Raw genomic sequence first — 19,648 nt, forward strand, 5'->3', positions numbered from 1 at the left:
TTGCTCGGCATTATTAGTTATTAATTAAATAAAATAAACACAACATGAGATACCATTACACAGCCATTAAAATACCTAAAAGTTGTTTATTTGTTTTAAATGCCATGAGTTAGCATTTGATCCAGTTTGGAAGTTAAGAGGAGAGTCATTGAAGGTTCATATATTGCTGTGGTAGCTGCAAAATTGTACAATCTCTTTGGAAAACATTTGGCAATTTCTTATAAATTTAAGCAAACACATGATACATAAATCCCATGATCAAAAGTAGTAAAAACTTACGTTTGCACAAAATCTTATGTAAATACAGCAATTTTTTATTCATAATCTCCAAAACCTGGAAACAATTTAAATGTCCTACAGATGGTGAATGGATAAAAAGACTACTGCACCTCTTACAATGAAATACTATTCATCAATAAATATGAATGAACTATTGATACATGTTACAGCATGGATGTATCACAGATTTAATATGTTAGAGGAAAGAGACTCAAGAGGATTCATACTGCCTAGTTTTATTAGTTTGACATTCTAGAAAAGACAGATTCTAAGGATAGAGAATAGATCAATTATTATGAAAACTTAAGGGTGGTATTGCTGGGAGGGCAACATTAGGGAATTTTTATGAAGAAGGAAAATTTCATATCTTGATTAAGGATGAGGTTCTATGCATTTGCCAAAACTTATGTAGCAAAAATATAAAGTCACTATATGAAAATTAAAAAGATGAACTTTAATGTATCTTAAAGGCCTTTTTATTAATAAGTCAAAATATTAATATTTGATAAACATGGGGTGATTAAATCCAAAACAAATACACACATTCATATATACATGTAAAAAGTCTGGAAGGACATACTGAAATATCAATTGCTTTTATCTCTAGAACTATATTAGGCTTTCTATAATTAAACTCACTTAACAAATTTCATATTCTAGTCACTTTAATAATATTAAAAAATCAAAATATCTTTTTAAAAATTATTTTTAGTTGTGAATGGACCTTTATTTTATTTATATGTGGTGCTGAGAATCCAACCCAGTGCCTCACACATGCTAAGCAAGGGCTCTACTGAGGCACGACTCTAGCACCCAAGTCAGAATATCTTGAAAATAGGTTTCCCTAGTACCGGCTTTTGGCAATTTTAGTTTTTTATAGCCTATTCTGCTGGGGATTACAAAGTGACACTGCGAGAGATATGGAGAAAGGAGTCTTATTTTAAAAAAAGATAGACCTTTAAAGCTCATTTTAAAAAGTGATTTTCTTTCTGCTTCAAATCTTGGCATTGAGATAAAGAGAATTCGTTGGTAGTACACTAAACACGAATTCTGTTTAACCAAAATGCTGAGATGGAGCGAGAACAGACCTTGCAAACCACTAATGAATGGTGCACAGGTGCAGAAGAAGCTAATATGGGAAGTGCAGCTGGACTTTGTGTTCAAAACATGTTAACAAAACTCATAAAGTCTGGGAGGTCCAAAAATTGAGCACAGCCAGTGTCCACTCAGTTTATTGACCTTGAGTTCTACATTTCAGGAGTATGAAGCTCTCAGACCAAGAGAAAGTACAGCTGTGAACACAAATATACAGTGCAGAACAAGAAATAGGATAAATTCTTAAAACTGGGTAAAGCAAAGGGAAATGTTTAGAAGAGGAGAGTGTATACAACTATAGAATCTACTGTCAGGTTTATAATAGCAGCTTATAAAGATTGTACTTATGAGCTATATAGAGACTAGTGTATGTGTTATAGAGACAGTTACAAAATTTAAAACCAGAAACAATCCAATTGACCTACTTTGAAATAATTGACTTTTTCATTCTTTTACTTTGCATACATAGAATATATAATTTAGATTTTTCTACATAGGGTGTATACAAGTATATGTGGGGGAGGGTGCATGTATGTATATATCCTTATATATGTATTTTATATATCACATATATTATGTAAATAAATCTTGCAAATTGAAATCAGTGTAGATTTAACTTGGCTTTCTGATTTTAATTTAGCATAAGACATTAAATGCTTTGCAAAAAAACTTTTTCTTCAGCTTACTTTTAATTCTTTTAGGGATAAAATTTAAATAATCATTTCTTTCAAATAAAAATGTGATCAATATTCTTGTATGTGTAAGTGTTTTGTGCATATCTCATCCTTGGAATAATTGGATTAAAGACATTAAAATTTCACCTGGTCCTTCAGAATGTTGTGACAATTTGCACATCCACCAAGGCATTATAATACTTAATCCATAAAATTGGCAATGAAAATTATGTTAAGAATAAAATCTTGGGCTGGGGATGTGGCTCAAGCGATAACATGCTCACCTGGCATGCATGAGGCCCGGGTTCCATCCTCAGCACCACATACAAACAAAGATGTTGTGTCCGCCAAAAACTAAAAAATAAATATTAAAAAATTCTCTCTCAAAAAAAAAAAAAAGAATAAAATCTCCCTATGGCTTAAATTTCAATGATGTGATTGGTTATTTTTTACAATTATTTGAATTTATATTAATCTGAGAATTACTTGGAATAGTTTTAATTTATAATTTCTTGATGTTCTTAAAAATTGATATAAATATATTAATAATTTGTTTTAATTAAAATAACTTGGGATGCACCAGACAATCAAGGGAGCCTAATAACACAGTTGAGTAGATGGCAGAAAAATTTGATCCAAATTGACTAAAGCTTTTCTTTGATATTTTTTGGTAGAATCAAGAATAACAAGAATCTTAGATTTGATGAAAAACAGAAATTTGTTTAAAAAGTAATACTTGTATATTGAAACAAGTAAAAATTTAAGAAAAACCTTAAGATGTCTCCCTGACTCCCAGTTCCAAACCACAAATACTTTGTAAATTATAAATGTAAACATGTTTCCTTTGTTTTACATCATTTTATATATACACCCATTATTATTTATTAAATAATATATACCAAAATAATTCGTCTTATTTTTTACCTAAAATTAATTTTATATACATGTTAGACTGGAATTCCTCTTATATATGTATGTAGTTCTTGTTATACATGTGAGCATTTATGTAAAATTGATTCTTAGAACTGCTGTAGCCTAATGCATGGTGTACACATTTTAAACTCTGGTAGATGATGTTAAACTAAATCCCTCCAAACAAGATGAACTATGTTGCACTGTATTCCATATTACTAAGAGTATTTCTGTTAATCTACATCTTTGAAGCACTGAAATGCAGAGACTAAAAAGGGGAAACCATCAAATATAAATTACCCTGAATAACCTAGGTGAAATGAACACAAATTACCAAACCCTTAAATGAAGTCAAGCATAATAATCTGATGGGCAAAGGTTTGTATATTTTCACATCACATAATAGATAACAAAATTAGAACAGCTTGTTCTTGCTTCAAAAGGCAGCACTATGAAGGAACTTAAGTTAATTCAAAGTAGTTGGGCTCACTCAGGAGGCTCAGGCAGGAGAATCTCAAGTTTAATATCAGCCTCAGCAACTTAGTGAGGTCCTGTCTCAAAATAAAAAAAATTAAAAGGGCCATGGAAAATAAAAAGGGGTTAGTGGTAAATTGCCTCTGGGTTAGATTCCTAGCACCAAATAAATAAATAAATAAATAAAATAAAAATAATAAATTAATTCAATGTAGATTTGAGAAAAAATTTATGAATAATGTTCTCAAATGGCTTCTGAAGAAATTGGGCTTTACTAATGTATGAGGAAAGATTCATGACAAATGCTTATAACATTTCTCAGTGTGAACAGAGGAATTCCTCAGATCTATAGAGGAAATAGAACATTGTCCTACATGTGTGACTCACTTTTTGGATCTCTGATGTTCTGAATGATTGATTCTGGGATAAACAAAGATAATTGGCAAAATTTAAATCCTCAAATGAAATATACTAAATACATCACAAATTTAGTGTTGGCAGGGTTGGCAAATGGAAAACATCTTTAAACTTAATCCTTTGCTGACTGCTATTGAGTAATCCCCCACTTTTTTTTTCCTCCCCAAAACAAGTATGATTTTTCTGGGACTGAGGAATTCCATTTTCCATAGCTGATGATTCATTGAAGACTATCTTCTTCCAAATTTTTCCCTTTGGCACAGAAATCTTTTTATTTTTTTTTTTATTTATTTTTTATTTAAGAGTAAGCTTCTTTTCACTTCGGGTGAAGTCAATTAGGCTGATTTGTTTTAATAAACAGTATCTACTCAGCCCCAGCTCCTTGGGCACCCTTTACTCTCTGGAACAGAATGATTGGGTTTTCAAAGGAATAACCAAGAATATTTTCAAAGCCAAAATATACCATTTCCTACAATTCAGATGATAAATATTGTTAATCAGGTAGAAGTTATTTCTCCTCAGTCTGAGCTTGTAATGCCAAAGGAGATAAAAGTTGTCTCTAACATGCATATGAAAATGGAGACTGACTTTTCCAGGTAGGTTGTTTCACTATTCTTAAAAAATATATGTATTACACGCTCATTTTTTTCCCCAGCTTAGTAGCCCAGCACTCAACTTTGGAGCAGAATCATTATCCTGTTTCACAAAATGGACAAGTACAGAGGAAGATCAACTTCTGTTTATCCCATCTTAGCAAGTTACATTGCTCTGGATGACTTTAAAAGAGAAAACTTAGACTTCATAGTGTGTGTTGTGCTGCACAAAAATCTATAGAATTGATATTTCAGAAATTTCAACATCATCAGAGTAAGTCTAAGATGGAAAAAAATGATGCCTTAGAAAATGCATATTTCTTTCAAAGGAGATCCAATTTATAAAAACAATTTATTGAAATAATATCTTGTATGGCCAATATCCTATGTATCTCAAGACTCACATGCTTATCAAGAAATTGAATTTTCACAAGAGAAATTTAGGAAACTTTGGAAATCACATAGGAGATGTTGTTTCTAATTCTAGAAGTCATTTCTACTTCTAGATATAACAGTGTGTGCATATTCAAATACACAGATTCTTTGTAAAACACACTGGGTCACCACGAGCAAGGAACTCTTTATTTTTGCTCACAAATGTACCCATAGTAAACACTCAGTAACTATTAATAAAGAAACCTATCATTCTTTTCTAATCTGGAAAAGGAGTTATTTTTATTATGTATTTTAAAAATAAAAAACCCTTCTATCAGAAGTGTACAGATTCAATACCAGAGAAATAAGGACAGTCCAACTCAACATCAACAATCAAGTAGATATAATTGACATCTGTTTTAGTCAGCTTTTTTTGTTGTTGTTGTTGCTATGACCAAAAGAACTTAGAAAAACAACATAGAGGAGGATAAGTTTATTTAGTTTATTATTAGAGATCACATTCCATAGATGACTGACTCCATTGCTCTGGGCCCATGGTGAGGCAGAACATCATGGTGGAAGGATATGGCAGAGAAAGTGGCTCAGAACATGGCAAAATGGAAGCAGAGAGTGCTCCACTCACTAGAGATAAAATATATACTCCAAAGGCATGGCTCCAGTGACCTACCTCTTGCAGCCATGCTTTACCTGCCACCTAGGTAACTCATATCAGTGGATTAAGCCCTTGATTAGATTATACTTCTCATAACCCAATAGTTCACCTTGGAACATTCTTGCATTGTCTTACACATAAGCTTTTGGGGATACCTTATATCTAAACTATAACACTATCTGGGAGACTACTTCATCGAACAAGACTATGCATAATTTTCTCAAGTTCACATGGAACCTTCAACAACATGGACTATATACTTGACTATAAAGCATACACTCATAAATTTGTAATAGAAACTGTAAGTCTACTCTCAGATTACAGTGGATTTGTAGTAGAAATCAATGACAGAATGGTGGTTGGAAAATATCCCCAATACTTGGAGATTTAAAAGCATATTTCTAAGTAATACATGAGTTAAGAATACAGCTCAAGAGGAATTTAAAATATTTTGAAATAAATAGAAATGAAAATAAAACATCAAAATGCATAGGATTTGGTGAAAGGATTGCTTAAAAGGAAGTTTACTGAATGCATATGTTACAAAAGAAGAGTGGTATAAAATCAATAATTTAAACTTTTATCTTAGGAAACTAGAAAAAGAGCAAATTAAATCCAAAGTAGAAGAAGAAAATAAATGACAAAAATTAGAGCAGAAGTCAATGTATTTGAGAACAGAAAAATCAATGGATAAAAATAAATTGATAACTCTCTATCTAGGCTAACTAAGAAAATAAAAGAGAAGACACAAATCACTAATATTATAAATTAAAAAGGGAACATCATTGTAGGGCATTAAAATACAATGAAGAAATAATATGAACAACTCTCTACCTGGGAATTTGAAAACTAGGTGAAATGGATTCATTTCTTGAAAAAAGATAAAATCTGTCAAACTCACAAAAGAAATAATAGACAATCTGAATAGATTTCAAGTAAGGAAATAAAAACAACAATAACAACTTCCCAAAACAGAGAGCACCAAGATGGGTTCGCTGATGCATTCTACCAAACCAAGGAAGGAATTATAACAATCCTCTACAATCTCTTCCAGCAAACAGAAACAGAACACTTACTCCCTGCTTTAGTTAATAATTCTGAAACAAACAAACAAAAAGTCATTACAAGAAATAAAAAGTGTGGACCAATATATGTCATGGATCTTGATGTTAAAAAAATAATTAACAAATATCAGCACATTGAATTCAGTGATGTACAAAAAGAATTATAACACAGTTAGGTGAAATTTATCCCAAGTATTCAAGGTTATTTCAGCATTTGAAAATCAGTTGATGTAATCCATTATATCAATGAGTTAAATAAGTCACATAACCATTTATATCAGCAGATGTAGATAGAGAATTTGACAAAATCCAACACCTATTCATGATCAAAATTTACAAATTATAAGCAGGGTAACTTCCTCCACTTGAAAAAAAAATCAATAGAATTCATGCAAAATGATGAGCAATTTGAAGATTTCCCAGTCAGATCAGAAGCAAAGGAAGGATGTCCCTCTCACTACTCTTTTCATCATCACACAAGAAATCCTAGTTAATGAAGTAAGACCAAAAAAAGGTATATGAAATAGGAAGGAGAAAATACAGCACTTTTTAAAAAATTGTTGACACGATTATCAATGTAAAAAAATCAGAGAATTGACAAAAAAGCAAACAAACTACTGGAACTAACAATTATAGCAAGTTTGCAGGATATAGGATTAATATGTAAAAGCCAATTTCTTTCCCATATACCATCAATCAACAATTAAAACTTGAAATTTAAAAAAATATATCATTTACATTAGCATCCTACAAAATGAAATACTTAGGTGTAAGTATTACAAAATATTTATAGCATCTGTGTGAGTAAAATTACAAAACCCCAATAAAATAAATAAAAGAAAAAATAAAGAGCATTATCTCATGTTCATGGATAGGATGACTTGATTTTGTCAAAATATCAGTTCTCAAATTGATCTATAGATTCAACACTATTCCAATAAAAATAATAGCAAGTCGTTATGGTTTAGATATTAGGTATCCCCCAAAAGCTCATGTGTGAGATAATGCAAGAAGGTTTGAAGGAGAATGATTGGGTTATAGCCTTAACCTAATAAGTGGATTAATCCCTAGTGGGATTAACTGATAAGTAACTGGAGGTGAGTGGGGTGTGGCTGGAAGAAGTGGTTCATTGGGAGACTGGCTATGGAGTATATATTTTGTCTCTGCAGAGTGGAGTCTCTCTCTCTCTCTCTCTCTCTCTCTCTCTCTCTCTCTCTCTCTCTCTCTCTCTCTTTGCTTCCTGATCATCATGTGAGCGATTCCCTCTGCCACATTCTTCCACCATGATGCCTTGCCTCACCTGGAGCCCCAAGGAATGGGAGTCTGCCGTCTATGGATTGAGGCCTCTGAAACCATGAGTTTCAAATAAACTTTCTTCCTCTACAGTTGTTCCAATTGGGTCCTTTAGTCACAGAAACAAAAAAGCTGACTCAAACACAAGTTATTTTGTGAATGTTTACAGCTTAATTCCAAAGTTTATGTGGAGAGAAAAATGACTCAAAATAATCAACATAAGATGGATGGAGAAGAAGAAAGAGAATTGAGCTAGCCTATTTCAAGACTTACTATAAAGATAAGATTCAAACCATTACAATATTGCCAAAAGATACTCAGTGGAACAGAATAGCTCACTCAGAAATAGACCTATATAAACATAGTCAATTTGTCTTTGAGAAAGAAGTAAAGGTGATAAAATGGAAAAAGGCTTTACAGTAAATAATGCTGGGAAATCTGGACAACATGAGAAAAATAATTAGTCTAGTCACTGGCCTTACAACCTTCACAAAAATTAACTCAAAATGGAACATACACTTACATGTAAAATGCAAAGCCATGAAACTCCTAAGATAACAAAGTATAAAGTCTAGATGACTTGGTGTATGTTGATGGTTATATACACCAAGCCATGATCCATAAAAGAAATAACCTGGACTTCTTTAAAATTAAAATAATTCTGCTTCTGTGAAAGACATCGTCAATAGAAGAATACAAGCCACAGACTATGAGCAAATATTTGCAAGGGACATATTTGATAAAGGACTATTTTTCAAAATATATAAGAAATTCTTAAAACTGAAAACCATAAAATGAACAACCTGGTTTAAAAATCCACAAAAGATCATAACAGACACCGCACTAAATAAGATATATTGAAGGAAAATAAGCATGTAAAAAAAAAGGTTCAACATCATATGTTAGGAAATTGCAGAATCAAACAATTGTGAGGTATTACTATGCACTTATTATAATGAATCAGCAAAGTTCAAACCATTAAGCACCAAATTTTGGCAAAGCTGGATAGCAACAAAAACTCTTTCAAGGTGGGTGGGAACACAAAATAATAAAGCCATCTTGGAAGACATATTGGAGGTTTTTTAAAAAACTACAAATGCTCTTATATCCAATAAGCATACACCTTGATATTTATCCAAATGAATTGGAAACTTATACTTACCCCAAAACCTGTGAACAAACATTTAAAGCATATTTATTCATAATTGTCAAAACCTGCAGGCAACCAATATTATTCAACTCTAAAATGAGGAATAAATTGTCAAGCCATGAACATACATGGAGAAATTTTAAATGCATATTACTAAGCAAAGTAAGCTGATCTAAAAAGGCTAAATGTTGTTTGATGCCAACTTTATGACATTCTGGATAAAATAAAACTATGAAAACAGTAAAATGATCAGTGGTTGCCAGGGAATATGGGGAAGGAGGAATAAATAGGGAGAACACAGTGGATTTTTAGGGCAGTAAAATATTTTGCATGATAGTACATTTGTGGAAATCCATGGAATGTACAACACCAGGAGAGAGACTTAATATTTAAGTACAGACTTTGGGCGATACTTGTGTTGGTGTGGGTTCCCTGACAATAACAAATATACCACAGGGTACATTTGTTAGTTGAAAGATCAGAGCTCTAGAGGCTATGGAATGCGGATAATGGAAGAGGGCACACAGAAGTCTGTGGAGGTCTCTGCAGTTTCTGCCGATTTCCTCTATGAACACAAAACTGCTCTCAAAAAACAAAAATTCCAATGAAATAAAACTAAAGAAAGAAAACCAAAGAAGAGATAATGTGTCATTATCCCTTGCTACAACACCATCTGGATAACATCTTTATTTGGTACCCAGAGCTTTTTATTCCAGCCAAATAATCTCAGTGCCAAATCACCAAAACAAAACAAAATACAAAAGAAATTTAAAGGTAAACACATGCAAATACACTTACACTGATACACTTTGCTACTACCACTGTTATTACCACCACCAACTAAAAACTGCTACAATCATTAAATTAAAAAGAAGAGCAATTGTCCACAAAACATTAATGCTTTAAGAAATATTCACTTAAAGTTATTTTAACCAAACATCATATTTCTAAGGAAGCATTCTATTTTCATCTAAAATTTTAGGAGCCAGTGTCAACTGAGTCACAGTGTTTACCCAAGCATGGGCAAAACTGTTTTGTAAAAGTCCAGATACTTAATATTTTTTACTTTGCAGAAAATAACATCTCTGTCACACTTAACTTTGCCTTCATAGCATGAAAGGAGCCACTGACGATAATAAATAAATGGGCATGGCTGTGTTCCAATTAATCCTTATTTAATTAAGCAGATGGCAGGCCAATTTGACCCAAAAGCTGTAGGTAGCCCAATCTCAGTCTATACAGGCAAACTCTGAGCTGAAAACACTTTGTGATAATGGCCTATTCATGAAAAAACATATTATTAATATTGTCAATCCCAATGAATTCCCAATGCTCTAAAATTCCATCAAATTGAAGATGCCTTTGCTATAATCAGTAGCTAATTTTATGTCTAAAATTCATCTTTTGTTGTTGTTGTTTTTTTTTTTTTACAAATCAAATCATATTTTTAATCTACCACCAAAGCTTATTACTAAATGTTACACTGGTGTGAATACTCTAGTTTGAGGAGTTTTGCCCCTGACCAGAATTTGTACCTCAGACTCTTCTTTCTGTTATAGCTGAAAGATCAGAGCTCCAGAGACTAAGGCCCCTTCTGGAACACCAGGAATTACCCTACTCCAGAAATCCTTCCCTTTTGTCCTATTATTCTTCATTTTACCTTCCCTACTGAATCATTTCCATCAGAATTTAGCATGTTCCTTCTCTTCAAAATAAAAAATTTTAACCTCACTTTCCAGAATTACTACAGCCCATTTCTCTGACCCTCTTTACAGTAAAACCCCTTCAAAAAATTGTCTGTCCATACCGTCTCCGTGCCCGAGTTCAATCCCCAATACCAAAAAAAAAAAAAAAAAAATTAGTCCCAAAATGAGAATAACCAAAAACATACATTAACCATATGAAAAATTAAACAGTATAACAATCGTTACAGTCCTTGATGCCCTTTACATTTTTACCATAAGCATCAGCATCAACATTCTTTTTAAATGTGTAGAAATAATAGTATTCAGCAATATTATTTGTGTATTCACAATTGAATTCCTATAATGTCTCAGCCATTTTAGGTACATTTTATCATTTAACATCATTGTAGCAGTGACACTGTTTTAGTCAGCTTTTTTGCTGCTGTGACGAAAAGACCAGACAAGAACAATTTTAGGGGAAGAAAAGTCTATTTGAGGGCTCACGGTTGGTTTCAGAGGTCTTCATCCATAGAAGGCTGGCTCTGTTCCTGGGGCTCTAGGTGAGGCTGAACATCATGGAGGAAGAGTGTAGCAGAGGGAAAGCAGATCAGAAAGCTGGGAGAGAGACTCCACTCCCCAGATACAAAATATATCCCCCCTAGCCACGCCCCCAATTAACCACTTCCTACAACCACGCCCACCTGCCTCCAGTTAACACCTAGTTAATCCCATCAAGGATAATTCGCTAATTAGATTAAGGTGATAACCCAATATTTCTCTTCCAAACTTTCTTGCATTGTTTTACACTACACTTTTGGAGGACACTCTTATCCAAACCATAACAGACACTTCTGTAGGTTTAATTATCATCCTGTCCTTTAGTGGACTCTAAAAAAACAAACAAACCTCCCAAGTTGTGAATTCGCCAACAAGCTAGATTTTCAAAACCTGTTTCCAATACTCCACCTGCCTCTAAGGCAGGATTAATTTAACAGTTTCTTCCATCAATTAAATTCTGCCTATTTTGTAATTTCCTCCCAGGGCAATAAATCTACCCTTCAAGGCCAGCACCTCAATTTGCATTTTCTGATCCCTGTTGAAATGGAACCCTCCTTCCCTAATGCACAGCTTCCTGCAGTTAAACAGGAAACAGGATGGCACTGCTTTCCAAGGGTTCCCACTCACTTTATGGATTCCAGTGCTCTCTCTATCACACATGAATAACCCAGAGGAGATAAATCTTTGTGGCTCCTGGCAGGGATCTGGCATTTCCTCCCCTTCTGTTTCAGTTTTCAGCAGGGACACTTTCTGTCAAAAGTCTGAGGCACAAAGATGGAAATGATCTTTATCTAATATGTTGGCCAAGAGGTTGTCTTCCCTCATAGTTTCACTTTAAAGATGAAAAGAAGTGGATGGGGGTTCCTCTGAAGTGCCTTAGCTAGGTTCCTGCAATGCCCAGCACTGCTCATGGAATACCTCCCATCCTGAGTACTATATGCTATTTCTCTGGTCTGAGTCCCTCAGTTTCCAACCATTGTGGCCTAGACAAGTATTGGACCATCTGCCTTGCTCTATCCTACAGAAAAACTGATACTGGTTTCTCTTTGGCTCTCAGATTCTGAGGCAATCTCCTCACCAGCCTCATACTCCCCCCCACACAAGCTTGCCATGAGAATGCTAGAACAAATCTTGATTCTCTCTTTGAGGCTGGCTCTGGCTTGTTCAATCTTTGATTATTGAGGATCAGAGGACACAGAAGGAAGCAGAAAATTCCCTGCAAGGTGAAGGTAGATGAAGTCAAAGCCGTGGGAGCAGCTGCTAAGTCACAAGGCTGAGCCACAGTCGTGTTCAAAGTCTGGGTACAAATTGGTGACTTACAGATAAAAAGCAGGGCAAAGATTTTGTGGCTGTATTTTGTTGTTTTTCATGTATTTTTTTTAGTTAAATATTTTAAGATTGTTGCACTTGAATATGTATATATGAAAAATGTTGTTTCTAATGTGTCCTTTCCACCTCAATGTTGTTGACTATTTGAGTTTGTACATCTTGCCCTAAAATTCACTGGGTTTTGTTATAGGGAAAATGAGTGCCAGCCTGCGCTTACAAAATCCTAGAAACACCAGAGGCACCGAGATTTTTTTTGAGTATGGAGCCCTTTACTGTAGCCTCTCTTAAGCATGAGAATATGGGGGCAAGGTCAGAGGACATCTTGACACAGCAACCTCAGCTAATCACATGAACCCAGCCACTCCTGAACCTTCCAAATGTATTTCTTCAGTTCCTCCTAACATTTCTGTATCTTCACTCTCCCTAAATTCTTTCACACCAATATTTGAGGTAGAAGTTTTCTTTATTTTTTGTGAGGGTTCTCTCTCTGTCCTATGTTTTAATATTTCTTCACCTCCTTTTGGAACTTCATCTTACTCTATTAATTCTATCACCAATGACTATTTCCTTTCTGCCTGCAGTCACTTCTGATCCTATCTAGTCATTAAACACAGAAAGTTTCCCTTCAAACATTTATCCCCTAAGTTACTATCCCATTTAATTTATTTTCCTCTGAAGTCTAAAAAAAATCACTTTTCTTCAACTGTAATTCTCCACTAAATTTTAGTACTTTGTGTATTAGAAGCCCAACCTTGCCTTGGCATTCTTATGAAGCTGGTTTCCCAGTGATCATCAAAGATCACAAGAACCAGCAGACTTTTCTCAACAATGATCGCCTCTTCAGCAGTTTGGATATTGCTTGCAACAGCTTTTATCTTGAAAGTCGTTCACCCAGTTCTGTGACACTGTAATGTCTGGATTAATTTTCTGTTCTGCTCATTTTTGGCCTATGCTCTCTGGATCATCTTTGGAGTCCCTAAGCATAAAAATCCTCCAAGATTTTTTCCTCAAATATTTTCTTTTCTCTATCTTCTTCCTTTAATAACCTCATTCCATCCACTGTAATTTTTTTTTCTTAAATTACTCTATATATGCTATGGGCCAATGGACTAAGGAAAAAAAATATAGAATATGCTGGATAAGACCTAGAAGAGGAGATAGAAGTTTATGTTTTGTTGTTTTGTTTTGGAAGCTCATATGATTTCATACATAGAAAATGCAAGCAACTTTACAAACGTTCTAGTAAACTAAGATTCCATTAATATTGCTAGATCCAAAATCAGTATTCAAAATTTAATAGCATTTTACATACCTGCAAAAAAAAAAAAGAAAAAGAAAGCAGTTAAAATGTGGTAAATAAATTAATAAAGTGACTATGATAATACAACTACAGAATATAACATTCCTGAGTAAATACATCAAAATATGTAAAATTATTGTTATAAACATTAAAAATCTAGAATAGACCCATGCCGATCTGCCTGGGACCCAGGCTCACAGTAGGATCTAGTCCATTCTGCCACCAGCAGACACCCGATGGAACTCAGGCTCTCCACAGGACCACCTCTTCTGAACAGCAGACTACCACAAGAGCTCAGGCCCAGCCCAGATCCTCCCACACCAACATACGCAGGACCCAGCCCAAGGTAGGTCTGAGTTCGCCACCCCCCCACCTGGAAGCCCAAGCCTAATCCATTTCCAACTTGGGACACTGCAGACATTGCTAGATCCTTCCCCATGCAGTAGTCCCTACCTTTTTGACAACAGACAGAGCCTACAAGTAGCTGCATTTCAGAGCAGGCATCCCAAAGATAGTGTTAGGCCCATCCTTTCAGCCCCATCTCTGTAACAGGTTGCATTCATCTTGGGGCACCTCCACTGTTATCTCAAGTTACCTCAGCTATTGCTGCCACCACCTTTAGATGCAGTAGCATACCTTGAGGGACACCAGCAGGGTCTGGAATCCCACATCAAGGTGAGGTATAGACAACCTGCATGAGTGCTACAAGAATATAGGGAAGAAACTGTAATATCTCAGATCCACACTGCAAGAAATGAAGACACATAGACAACATGAAAAAAAATGGAGGAAAGTGCCCCAACAAACCAGGATAATACAATGACAGAACCCATGGACAGCAAAGTTGATGAAATGTCACAGAAGGAGTTCAGAAGGTTCATAATTAAAATGATCTGTGAATTAAAGAATGACCTAAAAGAGCAAATACAGGTAAAAATTGATCACTCTAACAAACAGAAAAGAGCAAATACAGGTAGCAAAATATTACTTCAAGAAAGAGATAGAGACCCTGAAAAAAATCAGAAATCATTGAAATGAAGGATACAATAAATCAAATAAAAAACCCAATAGAAAGCATAACCAACAAATTAGATCACTTGGAAGAAAGAATGTCAGATAATGAAGACAAAGTATACAATCAGGAAAATAAAGTTGATCACACAGTGAAAATAGTAATAAACCATGAACATAACATCCAAGAATTATGGAACAGCATCAAAAGACCAAATCTAAGAGTTATTGGGATAGAGGAAGGCACAGAGTTTTAAACCAAAGGAATGTACAATCTCATCAATGAGATAATATCAGAAAATTTCCCAAGCATAAAGAATGAATTGGAAAACCAAATACAAGAGGCTTACAGGACACCAAATGTACAAAATTACAACAAATTTGCACCAAGGCACATTATAATGAAAATGCCTAGCATACAGAATAAGGATAGAATCTTAAAAGCCTCAAGAGAAAGGAATCAGATCACTTGTAGGGGGAGACTAATTCGTATCTAGCAGATTTTTCAACCCAGACCCTCAAATAAAGGAGATCATGGAACAACATCTATCAGGCTCTGAAAGAAGAAGGATGCCAACCAAAAATCTTATATCCAGCAAAATTAAGCTTTAGATTTGATGATTAAATAAAAGCCTTCCATGATAAACAAAAGTTAAAAGAGTTTACAACTAGAAAGCCTGCGTTGCAAGAACATCCTCGGCAAAATATTCCATGAAGAGGAAATGAAAAACAATGATGAAAATTAGCAGAGGGAGATATTACATTAAAGGAAAAACTAATCATAGGAGAAACCAAGTCAAGTTAAATACCAAAAATAAACAAAAATGGCTGGGAATATAAATCATGTCTCAATAATAACCCTGAATGTTAATGGCCTAAACTCACCAGTCAAAAGACATAGACTAGCAGATTGGATTAAAAAAGAAAAGAAAAAGTCCCAACAATATTCTGCCTCTAAGAGACTCATCTCATAGGAAAAGACATCCACAGACTGAGGTGAAAGGTTGGGAAAAATCATACCACTCACATGGACTGCAGAAGCAGGCAGGGGTTTCCATCCTCATATCAAATAAAGTAGACTCCAAGCTAAAGTTAATCAAAAGGGCCAAAGAAGGACACTACATACTGCTCAAGGGAACCAATCACTAATAAGACTTAACAATTATAAATGTATATTACCCAAACGATGGAGCATCTACGTTCATCAAACAAACTTTTCTCAAGTTCAAGAGTCAAATACACCACAACACAATAATTTTGGGTGACTTTAACACACCTCTTTCATCACTGGATAGATCTTCCAAACAAAAGCTGAACAAAGAAACTATAGAATTCAATAATGCAATCAATAACTTAGACTTAACTGACATATATAGAACATTTCATCCTTCAATGAGAGAATACACTCTCTTCTCAGCAGCACATGTATCCTTATATTATGCCACAAAGCAACTCATATATATGTGTGTATATATATACATATATATGTCACATATAAAAAAGTAGAGATACTACCCTGCATTCTATCAGATCATAATGGAATGAAATTATAAATCAATTGTAAAATAAGAAAGAAAAGCTACTCCATCACCTGGAGAGTAAATAATATGCTACTGAATGAACAATGGGTTGCAGAAGATATCAAGGAGGAGATTAAAAAGTTTTTAGAGGTGAATGAGAACACAGATACAACAAATTGAAATCTCTGGAACCCTATGAAGGCAGTTTTAAGAGGAAAGTTCATTTCATGGAGTTCATTCCTTAAAAGAAGAAAAAGCCAACAAATAAATGACTTAGCATTACATCTCAAAGTCCTAGAAAAGGGAGAACAAATTTACACCGAAAGCAGTAGAAGACAGGAAATAATTAAAATCAGAGCTGAAATCAATGAAATTGAAACAAAAGAAATAATTGAAAAAATTGACAGAACAAAAAGTTGGTTCTTTGAAAAAAATCAATAAAATTGACAGACCCTTAGCCATGCTAATGAAGAGAAGGAGAGAGAAAACTCAAATTACTAACATATGTGATGAAATAGGAAATATCACAACAGACACTACAGAAATACAGAAGATAATTAGAAATTATTTTGAAAACTTGTACTTTAATAAAATAAAAATACCAAAGGCATCAACAAATTTCTAGAGTCATATGATTTGCCCAAATTGAATCAGGAAAATATACACAATTTAAACAGAACAGTATCAAGTGATGAAATAGAAGATGCCATCAGAAGCCTACCAACCAAGAAAAGCCCAGGACTGGATGAATACACAACTGAGTTCTACAAGACCTTTAAATAAGAACTATTACCAATACTCTTTAATTTATTTCAGAAAATAAAAAAGGAGGCAGCACTTCCAAACTCATTCTATGAGGCCAATATTACCCTGATCCCAAAACCAGACAAAGACACATCAAAGAAAGAAAACTTCAGACCAATTTATCTCTAATGAACATAGATCCAAAAATTTCCAATAAAATTCTGGCAAATCAAATACAAAAAAACATATCCAAAAAAATAGTACACCACCATCAAGTGGGGTTCATTCCAGGGATGCAAGTTTGGTTCAACATACGGAAATCAATAAATGTATTTCATCACATCAATAGACTTAAAGATAAGAAACATATAATCATCTCAATAGATTCAGAAAAGCATTTGACAAAATACAGCAGCACCTCTTCATGTTCAAAACACTAGAAAGACTAGGGATAACAGGAACATATCTCAACATCGTAAAAGCCAACTATGCTAAGCCGTAGGCCAATCTAATTCTAAATGGAGAAAAATTGAAAGTATGTCCTCTAAAAACTGGAGCAAGATAAGGATGCCCTCTTTCACCACTTTTACTTAACATAGTCCTTGAAACACTGGCCAGAGCAATTATACAGATGAAAGAAATTAAAGGGATATGGATAAAAGAAGAACTCAAATTAGCACTATTTGCCAACAATATGATTCTATACTTAGGAGACCCAAAAAGTTCCACCAGAAAACTTCTAGAACTAGTAAATTAATTCAGCAAAGTAGCAGGATACAAAATCAACACCCATAAATCAAAGGCATTTCTGTATATCAGTGACAAATCCTCTGAAAGGGAAACAGGAAAATTATCCCATTTGTAATAACATTAAAAAAAAACACTTGGTAATAAATTTAATGAAAGAGATGAAAGATCTATACAATAAAAACTACAGAATGCTAAAGACAGAAATTAAAGGAGACTTTAGAAGATGGAAAGATCTACCTTGTTCTTGGTTAGGCAGAATTAATATTGTCAAAATGACCATACTACCAAAAATACCATAAAGATTTAATGCAATTCTGATCAAAATCCCAATGACATTCCTCATAGAAGTAGAAGATGCAGTCATGAAATTCATCTGGAAAAATAAGAGACCCTGAATAGCTATCGTAATCCTTAGCAAGAAGAGTGAAGCAGGTGGCATCACTATCCCAGACCTTATACTATACTGCAGAGCAATAGTAACAAAAGCAGCATGGTATTGACACCAAAATAGATTTGTAGAACAATGGTACAGAATAGAGGACACAGAAACTAACCCACATAAATACAGTTATCTTATATTTGACAAAGGCACCAAAAACGTACATTGGAGAAAAGATAGCCTCTTCAACAAATGGTGTTAGGAAAATTGGAAATCCATATGGAACAAAATTAAATTAAACCCCTATCTCTCACCATGCACAAAATTCAACTCAAAGTATATCAAGAACCTAGAAATTAAACCAGAGACCCTGTGTCTATTAGAAGAAAAAGTAGGCCCAAATCTCCATCATGTCAGATTAGGCCCCAATTCCCTTAATAAGACTCCTATACTGCAAGAATTAATATCAAGAGTCAATAAATAGGATGGATTCAAACTAAAAAACTTCTTCTCAGCAAAGAAACAATCAGTGACCTGAATAGAGAGCCTACTAATTGGGAACAAATTCTTACCACAAGCACATCAGATAGAGCACTAATCTCTAGGATATATAAAGAACTCAAAAGCTAAACACCAAAAAAACAAATAACCCAATCAATAAATGGGCCAACTACCTGAACAGACACTTCTCAGAAGATGATATACAATCAATCAACAAATATATGAAAATATGTTGAATATCTTTAGCAATTAGAGAAATGCAAATCAAAACTACTCTTAAGATTTCACCTTACTCCAGTCAGAATGGCAGCTATTATGACAATAATAAGTGTTGGCAAGGATGTGGGGCAAAAGGTACACTCATACACTGCTGGTGGGACTGCAAATTGGTGCAGCCATATGGATAGAAGTATGGAGAATTCTTGGAAAACTGGGAATGGAACCACCATTTGACCCAGCTATCCCACTCTTCAGTCTATACCCAAAGGACTTAAAAACAGCATACTATAGGGACACAGCCACATCAATATTTATAGTAGCACAATTCACAATAGCTAAAGTGTGGAACCAACCTGGATGCCCTTCAGTAGATGAATGGATAAAGAAAATATGGTACATATACACAATGGAATATTATTCAGCATTAAAAGAGAATAAAATCATGGCATTTGCAGGAAAGCGGATGGAGCTGGAGAATATAATGCTAAATGAAGTTAGCCAATCCCAAAAAACCAAATGATAATTGATTTCTCTGATTTAAGGATGCTGATTCACAATATGCTGCCCTAGTGGGGGCGGGATGGGAGAATTACATGAACTCTAGATAGGGCAAAGGGGAAAAGGGGAGGGAAGTGAAAGGAGAGGGCATAGTG

Source organism: Marmota flaviventris, chromosome 15 (genome assembly GCF_047511675.1).
Source record: "Marmota flaviventris isolate mMarFla1 chromosome 15, mMarFla1.hap1, whole genome shotgun sequence".
In the NCBI taxonomy this organism is placed as follows: Eukaryota; Metazoa; Chordata; class Mammalia; order Rodentia; family Sciuridae; genus Marmota; species Marmota flaviventris.